This window comes from Xyrauchen texanus, chromosome 13 (assembly GCF_025860055.1).
Source record: "Xyrauchen texanus isolate HMW12.3.18 chromosome 13, RBS_HiC_50CHRs, whole genome shotgun sequence".
Classification (NCBI taxonomy): Eukaryota; Metazoa; Chordata; class Actinopteri; order Cypriniformes; family Catostomidae; genus Xyrauchen; species Xyrauchen texanus.
Window position 1 is genome coordinate 28,853,223 of NC_068288.1, and position 12,188 is coordinate 28,865,410.

Consider the following 12,188-nt stretch of genomic DNA (forward strand, 5'->3'; position numbering starts at 1 on the left):
TTATATCTGGTTAGTTGGTAGTTAGCTAATGTAATAATAGCAGGGTTCCCACGGGTCCTTGAAATCTTTGAAAGATTGTGAATCTGAAAAATAAAATTCAAGGCCCTGGAAAGTTCTTTAAAATAAACATACATAGATACAGGTCCTTGAAAGTGCTTGAATTTATTTTGTGCAAGAAGTTTTCTGGGAAAAAAAATCTGTCCATTAATTTTTATTTCGCCAACACTTCGTGGCTTATGCTGCATACTAGCCTGCTTGATTTACGTTAGTTACGCGCATTTACGTTAAGTGTTTCCCGTGCGAGGTACTTTGTTTTGTACGTTGCCATGATGTTCACGCGCGCTAGTACCTCAACGTTTCCCACTCACAGACATTGCAAAAATAGGCTTATGGATATACTCTGTGTGAGTGAGTGAGTGAGTGAGTGAGTGTGGGTGTGGGAGTGTGAGAGCGCGAGAGTGAGTGAGTGTGTGTGTGTGTGTGTGTGAGCGAGAGTGAGTGTGTGTGTGTGTGAGCGCGAGAGTGAGTGTGTGTGTGTGTGTGTGTGTGTGTGTGTGTGAGCTGAGAGTGAATGAGTGAGTGTGGGTGTGGGAGTGTGGGAGAGAGAGTGTGTGGGAGTGTGGGTGTGTGTGAGAGAGAGTGTGTGTGTGAGAGAGTGTGTGTGAGAGAGAGTGTGTGAGAGAGGAGAAATGTAACAAAGTTTAATGTGTTTGAGAGAGAGGGAGGTGTTCAGAGAGGAGTCTGTTGGATGTTAAGCTGTTATTTGTTTTATGGACTCAATGTTGAAAATTTAAAACATTTCAAACACTGTTGGCAGAAGTGAAAAATAAATAATTTTATGAAGTTACAATTTTGTTTGATTCCATGATGTATTTTACTGAACATGAGTATTGTAATTTACTGACAGTTACCTATATCTTGTCTTTTCACTTTATTATGATCAGATTCTGCAGGTAAAATTACAATAATAAGGTGACTTGACTTGGACTTGACTTGACATAGCCTGTGACTTGACTTGGACTTGACTTGACATAGCCTGTGACTTGACTTGACTTGACTTGCCCAAGAAAAAAATACTTGGGACTTACTTGAGACTTGAAGGTTAAGACTTGAGACTTACTTGAGACTTGAACATGTGTGACTTGGTCCCATCTCTGGTAAAAACAGTGTGATTGAACCACACTGACCACACGACTTATTCCTGCACAATGTGTTGCCTATTCAACATTATTCAACATGGTTATTCACTTAGGTTACCACAAAGTTATGTTTTCTAAGATATAATGTTTAAAGTTTCAGGTAGACCAAATCAGTTCTGCATTGAGCGTTGGATGATCAGCTTTTAGTGACAGGTAATTTTGAAAGCATACAACCTACATTTTTGACAGGCCTTGCTGCTGTGTTTTCAGTGTACAATATTTTCAATGTACAGTACCAAGTACACTGGAATACATTCAGAGGTAAGATATGTCCTATTCAACTCCACTTCAACATTCATTTGGCACACAAGCACGTCATTTACAAATTAATTAAAACTGAAGTGTATAATTTCTGTGACACTAGTGTTACCAAACAAAACTGAAAAAAATATGTAATTTAACAATTTAATCCAAAAATTACACATATCAGCTTTAAACATTATTTTGCTTAAACTCTAATCTAACAAAAATGTGTTTACAATACAGGCGTTTTGTCTAAGACCAGCTGGGCCAATGTGGAATCTGAAGACTGTCACAGTCAATCCCAATGACTCCACCCTACTGAAGAAACTCATAGACTTTGAATGGAGTTTCATTTAGAGAAGACAGCAATAAGTTCACATTTTCTCTCTCACGCACACACTTACATTGTCATCTATAGTCTATCCTGAAGTCACTCCAATTCTCACAATCTTTTGACACAAACTCTCATGCATTCATTGTGACTGTCATGCTGACATTCAACTTAAAGAGCAAGTCTTGTTTTTGTTTTAGCTGATTTATATGTAAAACATTTTTCTTGAGTTCTAATTCAGTTTTTAATGCTGCCATTTTATTGTCAATTTTGATGCTGGAATTGTGATATTTAATGTGAGTTCAATGTCTGTCTCTTGACCTCTGAAGCGACACTAGGGGACTTTCTTGAAGGCCTCGGTTACCTCTGAACTTGAGAAAAGGCCAGGTATAAAAGGAGGGAATCATGCATCTGTTTATTCAGATTTCTTCTTTAGAGCCGAGCGGTTGCGCGATCAGCGAGCTGAGATCACTTCTGTTCCGTTCAGCTCTGCAGAGCGTTGCTGTTGGATACACAGTGCACAGATTAAGCTTTGCCCCGGGCGCTTCGACAGCGTTTCCTTAAAGAGCAAATAGACCTGTAAAAGAGTATATTTCCTCTAAAAGTGTTGTAGGGTATTACATATATATATATATATATATATATATATATATATATATAATTTAGAGACATGGACTCAGTCAGTTAAAATGGGTATTTTGCACGCATTTTACCATCAATGTATGTTGGGTAATTTGCACGCATGCTAAATTTAGGAGGGAATTTAGGGTCTCGAAATATGTGAGCTATGGGCTAGATTAAACTGTCCTTGTTGTACCTTATTAGGTAAGGAAATGTATAATGGAATTAGTCGCGTTCGACAACCATTATAAATTAGATAAATGACAAATAACTTGATTAAGAAAACATCCCCCACACCATTACACCACCACCACCAGCCTGCACAGTGGTAACAGGGCATGATGGATCCACAGAAATCGAGACTCATCAGACCAGGCAACATTTTTCCAGTCTTCAACTGTCCAATTTTGGTGAGCTCTTGCAAATTGTAAACTCTTTTTCCTATTTGTAGTGGAGATGAGTGGTACCCGGTGGGGTCTTCTGCTGTTGTAGCCCATCCGCCTCAAGGTTGTGCGTGCTGTGGCTTCACAAATGCTTTGCTGCATACCTCGGTTGTAACGAGTGGTTATTTCAGGCAAAGTTGCTCTTCTATCAGCTTGAATCAGTCGGCCCATTCTCCTCTGACCTCTAGCATCAACAAGGCATTTTCGCCCACAGGACTGCCGCATACTGGATGTTTTTCCCTTTTCACACCATTCTTTGTAAACCATAGAAATGGTTGTGCGTGAAAATCCCAGTAACCATGCAGATTGTAACTGACTCAGACCGGCCCGTCTGGGACCAACAACCATGCCACGCTCAAAATTGCTTAAATCACCTTTCTTTCCCATTCTGACATTCAGTTTGGAGTTCAGGAGATTGTCTTGACCAGGACCACACCCCTAAATGCATTGAAGCAACTGCCATGTGATTGGTTGATTAGATAATTGCATTAATGAGAAATTGAACAGGTGTTCCTAATAATCCTTTAGGTGAGTGTATATATATATATACACATGAGACAGGTTGGTGAAAAGTGACAGAATGTGAAATAACTGATCAGTATAGTGAAGATTAACTTTACGGAGTCTGTTGACAATATTTTAAGAACCATTTCATCCTTCTTTGAGTCTACATTGATTTGCTATCGGATTACCCAAATTATTTGATTAATATACCAGCACTTTGAGCACAATATTGGAGATGTACTTGCTTGTCTTTGTGGTGTTTCCTTGCATTGTTGAAAGGTTCGGAAAGGTTCTTGGCACTTGGTCGAAAGTTCGCTCCGTCGATGTTTTGATCTCTTTGTGACCGAATTTATTGTCTGTATGAATGGTTAGCTTAGCAGTGAAGCGAGGCCTTTTCACTCCTTCCAAGTTCCCTTGGATCTCACATGGGAGGACCTGGCCGTCAGCAGAGTGACCAGATGAGGCACGTGCAGGCCGAAGAAGAGCAAGCGAGGAGAGAGCAAGAGCAATAGCAGCTGAAGAGAGCAAGGTGAAGAGAGAGACTTCTTCCTGTTTGGAACTATTTGAACTGAGATTGGCCACATCCCCCAAAGGTGTCCTGCGCCAATCAGAAGTGACTTTTCAGAGTCACATGGCCAACTGGGTTGTCTTTTCCGACAGTTGAGTTATGGTCCTTTGTTTAATATTCTTAAGACTTTCCTGCTCAAAAATAGTGCATATTTAATCACAAGCTTTTATATCTTGAGAATGGTACAAGAGGCATGATTTTCATCAGATTTTTCTTCATACACAAACAAATGTTTACATACTAAACATGACATGTTTTTAAGGATGTTATACGTGTAGGTAATTAAACATGAAAATCTCTAGTTACAAAATCATATTGGTTTTACACATCATTGTATTTTATCAAGTTAAACCTTATAGTTTATCGATAGGGGGATTGTCCCTGTAATAAGGGCTCTGTAAGTCGCTTTGGATAAAAGTGTCTGCTAAATGCATAAATGTAAATGTAAATGTTATAGTTACCATTCTTAGTAGAATTAGATGAATCATACAAAATTAAAGATTATATTTATCAATTATAGGTGATTGCACATCGCTACACATATTTTATAGAGTTCCATCAGTCTATAATCATTAATTTGTCAGATACAAACGTTACCACAGTTCAAAGTGATTTTCTGCATTATCTAGCAAGGCTAGATTAAGATGAAATTTCTTAGAGTTGTGCAAAATATGAGGGTCCTTGTAACCTTATAAAAGAGAAGTCAGACCCCTAGGCCATTTGATTTATGACGGTGAAGAATTACAGGACTGGAAAGGTTGAAAACTCTAGATTCAAGTCATATCGTTTCAATTGACGCGTCTTTTAATGATATCTTTGCGCCTTTGTGTAGTTCCTGGATGCGGCAAATATCTCTCCGCTTCTGACGGTCATAAGAGTTGCCTCGCGTGTCTGGGCTGTCATCACACGCAGGCAGCGTTTTATGAATGGTTCGTGTTCTCAGTGCGAGAACATAACCATGGCAACGTTGTGGTCACAGCTTTCTTTCCTCAGAGAAAGCCACTTCAGAGCATCACAGCGGCGTCTGATGCTGATGACTCGACTGGGCTGCCACCTTTGGGTCTGCTTGTCCAGTCTGAGCCTGACGCGCAGATGTCCGCTATGCTTACCCAGGCCACCGTAAGCGCGGGGCTGGACTAGAACCCTCTGCAATAGCCACATTGCCAGGAAAAAGAGAGTGGTTCCTCACTCCTTCAGTCACCTAACCGGTTCCCCCACACGTCGTTCTCATGGCGGTCTGGCGCCAAACACCTACACCTACTCACCTCTACGCCTTTGACTGTAGACTCCCGGCAGGCTGTTTCCGACGAGTCTAGAGGATGCCTCCATAGGACCTCATCCTCAGTCACTTTCCATCCCCCAGCCGGGTATGTGGAGCAAGGTAAGTGCTTTGAGTTTTTTACTCAGCACAACTGTTTCGGGACGCAAATGTTTTGCTCCCCGTGATAATGTTACCTGCAGTAAATACAATTTACTGTATTTTTAAATCACAGTAAGAATATGCAAACAAAAACACTATTGATACAACATCTGGCAAGCTTGCTGCAAGTTCTATACTGTTTTTTTTTTACATTTACAGTATTTAACTGTGTAGTGAAAATACAGCAAGACACTTTCAATGTAAGAATGGTATAAGCCCTGCAGAAACACAGTATAGTGCTGGCACCCCTGATGGTGTTGGAGATTTACAGCAACAAAAAGTAAATCAAAAACAGCACAATCACTGTAGGACAACAGTAAGGAGCTGGCACTCCTGCTGCCCGCACTTTGCTGCTATTTTACAAGGCAATTTTTAAAAGTCTACATTAACTACATACACTCACCTAAAGGATTATTAGGAACACCTGTTCAATTTCTCATTAATGCAATTATATAATCAACCAATCACATGGCAGTTGCTTCAATGCATTTAGGGGTGTGGTCCTGGTCAAGACAATCTCCTGAACTCCAAACTGAATGTCAGAATGGGAAAGAAAGGTGATTTAAGCAATTTTGAGCGTGGCATGGTTGTTGGTGCCAGACGGGCCGGTCTGAGTATTTCACAATCTGCTCAGTTACTGGGATTTTCATGCACAACCATTTCTAGGGTTTACAAAGAATGGTGTGAAAAGGGAAAAACATCCAGTATGCGGCAGTCCTGTGGGCGAAAATGCCTTGTTGATGCTAGAGGTCAGAGGAGAATGGGCCGACTGATTCAAGCTGATAGAAGAGCAACTTTGCCTGAAATAACCACTCTTTACAACCGAGGTATGCAGCAAAGCATTTGTGAAGCCACAACATGCACAACCTTGAGGCAGATGGGCTACAACAGCAGAAGACCCCACCGGGTACCACTCATCTCCACTACAAATAGGAAAAAGAGGCTACAATTTGCAAGAGCTCACCAAAATTGGACAGTTGAAGACTGGAAAAATGTTGCCTGGTCTGATGAGTCTCGATTTCTGTTGAGACATTCAGATGGTAGTCAGAATTTGGCGTAAACAGAATGAGAACATGGATCCATCATGCCTTGTTACCACTGTGCAGGCTGGTGGTGGTGGTGTAATGGTGTGGGGGATGTTTTCTTGGCACACTTTAGGCCCCTTAGTGCCAATTCGGCATCGTTTAAATGCCACGGCCTACCTGAGCATTGTTTCTGACCATGTCCATCCCTTTATGGCCACCATGTACCCATCCTCTGATGGCTACTTCCAGCAGGATAATGCACCATGTCACAAAGCTCGAATCATTTCAAACTGGTTTCTTGAACATGACAATGAGTTCACTGTATTAAATGGCCCCCACAGTCACCAGATCTCAACCCAATAGAGCATCTTTGGGATGTGGTGGAACGGGAGCTTCGTGCCCTGGATGTGCATCCCACAAATCTCCATCAACTGCAAGATGCTATCCTATCAATATGGGCCAACATTTCTAAAGAATGCTTTCAGCACCTTGTTGAATCAATGCCACGTAGAATTAAGGCAGTTCTGAAGGCGAAAGGGGGTCAAACACAGTATTAGTATGTGTTCCTAATAATCCTTTAGGTGAGTGTATAATAATAATAATAAAAGAAAGAAAAATTGTTTTGTGCATTGAATTTTTGGCTGCTGAGAGCATGAAACCATGGAAATGCAAGAGATGGTAAGAATAAATTTCAATGTTTGACACAAGGACAGTTTTGTTTACTTTTGCATGATAAACAGTTTTGGTTTTGTGCTGGGTCACTGGCTAAAGCTGGGTGTACACTAGCAGACTCAAAACAATTTATTGGGTGGGGGGAGTCACACTTAATGACTGTTTTTGCTAATCTTGCCCTCCTAGTCAATAAGCCTTTCACATTTACAGATTAAAAAGAAGGGAAGGTGTCACACTTAACGACTGCCTTTGACTTTTCTCGATGATTCATTGTCATGCCCCATTTTCCAGCCAATCAACCTGAATTAGATCTGAACCATGTGCATTACTTAAGTCGTTGATGTGAACGGATATTCATTTAAAGCACTTTTGATCCAAATACTGTAAATACCAGTAGATGTTTCCACGACGCATGCTATAAACATTACAACATTACAAATGACAAAAGGAATGCAAACCCATTTTCCATGGATTTAATTTTTTTTGGTGTATTTGAAGCTTCTGTAAATGTTTTAAGCTTAATAAGGAACACTTTCTTATTTTTACCAAACAATAGGGACAATTTGGCAACAGAAAAGGTGTCTTTAGCTTAAAGGGTAGTTTGCACCCCTAAACAACAAAATAAAAAAGGTCGATAAACATTTACAATGTCCTGTGCCTTATCACTGCAGCAATATTATAAATATGAATTACAACCTGGCTACTCATAATCGTTATAGCATATTTAAATGGTTCCTAAGTACATTGAGTTTGGCAGCAATCGCTGAACACTTTTTTTTTCTTTTAATGGTCTGTCATAATATGACATATGAGATATGTCATACAAACATACATGCTGACTCCAAAGAGTAATACACTTCTCTTCCAAATGCAGTCCATGACTTTCCAGACACCATGCTTTTTCTGCAGCAATAAAAATCGTAAGATTGCTTATAATATAATACAATAATATTCATCAAATTACAAATCTAGTTTTAAAATACAAACCAGCCCAAATAGAACCTTACTCACATTAAGCACTTTGTAATTTTCAATATTAATAATCACTTCTGTTTAACAATAACAGTAACAATGTGACAATAAATATAATGCAATTGTGTCAAGTTACAAGCAAATCGTGACTTTATGAAAGAACTGCACTCATTGGTCACTGCCTTGGTGGTGCGTTCCCGCCTGGCCCACAGCCAGTGAAAATTTCAAGCAAGCCGGATGTGTATTTTCAGTGTTTCAAGGCATTAACTCAGCTGGGAGTTTAGACAGTCAAGTGATTTAAACCTCCCACCAGTGATGTAATACTCGAAATTGGTCGTCTCCACATTTTTAATCGGTCTTGTCTTGGTCTCAGACAAACAGGACTCCTGTGGGGATATCCTTAAATTGCCTGTGCATTGTCTGATTTATTTGTTAACATCATTACTGTGATTGGATGTAAAACTTCCTGCTTCAAATGCTTGCAATAACTTGACTCATTTCTAATTAGAAACTTTTGTTACTGATACAGGCTGTCATCCCTACCCATCACACGCACTCCAAGAAAGTGAATGCAGAAGACAGGAGAAGAAACTGTGGCTGTCTGAGTGATGTCAGAAAAATCTTCTTTAATACAATTTGGCTACTCACTGTGTCCACTAGTGTGCCGTGAAAGACTGTCAGGTGTACCGTGGAAAATGATCAAATTCCTCAAAACAAATAAATACAGTTTTTTTCCCAGTATTTTAGTGAAGGCATAGAGATGGTGGAAGAATTTTAAAGTTGCCAATTCAGAATATTTTAAGTATTTTATGCAACCGGTTTAAATATTTTGTTACATTATTGTTCTAACAAACTCTAGTCCGCTGTCAAATGCAACTCCTCACATGCCCACAAAACGATGCTTCATCACACTTGTAGTAAAGATATTCAGTCAGTGAACCGAATAAATGAGTGTATTCTTTTACTCAAAGACTATAAGCTGCTTATTTGTGCACAGATGTTATGAACAGTTTCACTCATGAAACATAAAAAGAATATGAGAAACTGTTACATACAATTACTAAAAGCAAATACTCCTGTTTAAAAGTCCAAAAACACAGCGATTCGATATGTAGATTCTGAGGTCCTGAAATCCTCACCAAGTGCGTTTGACTGATGGCCGGGCGGCTGCTCTCGAATCCTAGTGCCTGCAGGATCCAACCTCTGTCAGTGCGACTTCTGTGTATTTTTGTCTCTATCAACAACACGATTTTGACCCGGTGTGACTTATTGTCAGGTGCGACTTTATTTCTGGAAAATTCTGTAAATAAATAAATAAATAAATGTATTTACTGTGTCTTGGCATCTGTGACCTCATTATACAGCATAACTGTGTTACTTTTTTGTTACGTTTTTTTTCAAACATTACGAGTTCAAGCTACTAAGACAGACAGAAAACATGGGCAAGTTCTTGAAAAGGAAAACATTCGACAATGGTTATGTGGGATAGTGCTGTGCCATGGTATTTTTTAATCGTAAAAAGTGACCTAAACCAGAAAGCGTTCATCTGCAAAAAAGCGTCCAAACGAAAACACACTGCAGTATGTAAATTCTGCAATGCAATGCTTACTGAGACGGCTAGGACTACGTCAAACTTTTATTGGCACTTAGAAAGGAAGCATAAAGAAAGGTAAGCTAAGTGTAAGTGATGCTAGCAAAGCTAGCTAGCTAACATTAGCAATCTGCCTCTTCCTACATTACATTCAACTCAGAAAGTTACTATATTGTGTAAGAAAAGACAGAGAAAAGTGAAGACTTGAGTATTGAATAATTGTTTGATAAATATGACAATAAAAGAGGTGAATGCAGAGGAATCTTCATTTGTTTTCTGTGGGTGTTTTTATGGGAATGTGGATCTTTCAGATCAATTTGAGGAGTGCTTGCATGTTCCACATTTTATTGTAAGTGTGCCATGCAGTGTGGTCTTGACTCGGTCTTGCCCTGCCTTTGTCTCAACTTGGTCTCAAACCCTCAAAATCTTGGTCTTGTCTTGGTCTCGATACTCTCTGGTCTTGGTCTTGACTTGGTCTTGGTTAAGGTGGTCTTGACTACAACACTGCCTCCCTCTGAGAGGTGCTAATGGGTGCTCTGTCTCCCTCTGCCTGGTCAGTGATTAATTTAATGAAGCTAACACCTGAAAATCATTGAAAAAAAATAAATATAAAATCTAGAACCTGACGTAAAACCACTGGTTTACACTACCAAAACAATTGATTCACTACTACTTTATTGTACCTACCAACTGCACATGTCATAAAACTATACCAAATGATTTGCTTAATTTGAAGGAAATGGCTTGATCAATGTAATAGCTTTGTTATGGTACAGTGTGTTTAGGTATTTGCTTAAAGAAGAAACAACCTTGGTATTTGGAGCTGAACTTACCAGTTCTATATTTAGATTTCTTAGAATAACTTAGACATGCTTTGTATAAATCCTGGTGGCAGTTATCACAAACAATGCATGTTCATAACTAAACCCATTCTCCCGAGTGGTCTGGTTTTAGCACACAAATTAACATGTAGTGAGTATTTACAGAGAATTATCTTGCCTGCCATCTTAGCCCTTCTCAGTCATTATCTGGTTTCTGATTTTGTGTATTTCAGCCTCATTTGTTTCCATTTGTGTGCATGTGCAAATAGCAGGCAAAGCATTATCGTGCCATAAAGGCATGATTAGCATCAGGGTCAACACACACACACCCACACACCCACACACACTAAATAATTCACCAGTGTATCATACTACACTTGCCTTGTTATAACTTTATCTAAGCTGTCGTAAGACATACACTTACACCCAGGGTTGTGAGGGTTACTTTTGATATGTATTCCACTACAGATTACGGAATACATGCTGTAAAATGTCATTTGTAACATATTCCGTTGATTACTCAAGGTCAGTAACGTATTCTAAACACTTTGGATTACTTCTTCAGCACTGGTAGATTTTTTCACTTGTCTTGACTATAAAAACAGTACAGTACAGTAAGACAAAATACACATTAAAAGTACATCTGAAAAACCTAAATAACTAATGCAGTGTTGTTTATAAAACAAGATAAATCAAATGGATCTTGTTTTAAGGATTTTTAGATATTTTTTACAGGAAAACAATACAAAAATTATTATCAAGAATATAATGTTTTCACTAATATCAAATGTCTTACTGGAAAAAATAAATTATGATCCATCGTGAATTTCTTGATTAAAAATATGATCGTGCCTGGTAGCATGTGCATGTAAAATGGCTAGAAATAGCATTTTAGCTTAGCATAAAGCTGACAATTTACACAAGATTAATTTCTATTTCTTTTGCTCCAAACTTACTTCTCTGTCTGCTGGTATGAATGTAACACATCATAAGAAAGTGTTTCACTGCGGTTCAAACGCACTTTAAATGATTCAGATTAAATGTTTCCATCCGTAATCAAAATACTTTTTGAATGTAACTGTATTGTAATTACCAATTATTTAAATTGTAACTGTAGTGGAATACAGCCTTGTGACGCAACTCAGTAATAGAAGGACTTTTCAGCTCTGCTAGTCTTAACCCCAAGCCACGAGTCATGTGTCTATTTCTAGGAATGAGAGTGGTAATGAATGTGGACAATGTTTGCATCTGACAATGTTTATTTTGGAAAGCTTCCATTGCCCATCTGCTTCATCTCAGCTATCCTCTCTCTCTCTCTCTCTCTCTCTCTCTCTCTCTCTCTCTCTCTCTCTCTCTCTCTCTCTCTCTCTATCTTTTTTTCATATCTTTCTATTCTCCACACAGACTCAAATCATTTCATGGTGAATAAAACTCTGGTCAAGTGGCTAAATTAAAAGGCTGTGAAGGAAAGAGCTTGTAGCTCAGAAAATGTTAGGAAGCAGCCGCATTATTATTCAAATATGGCATTTTAAAGATTTAGATAAATGTTCACTAGGGAATACAAATAATACTGAAATTCCATGCATGACACAATGTAGTGCCATCAAGCAACTGTGAGTAATTCGAAGATGATTCATAACTTTTATCATATAGAGGAAAACAAATTAAATACAAAGCTTTACAGTTCATTTTTACGTTTACATTACTTTTGTTACATTACAGGCCTTGCTAAAGAAAAGGAAAAATTCAGGCCTCACATGTTTTGTCAAAAACCATAA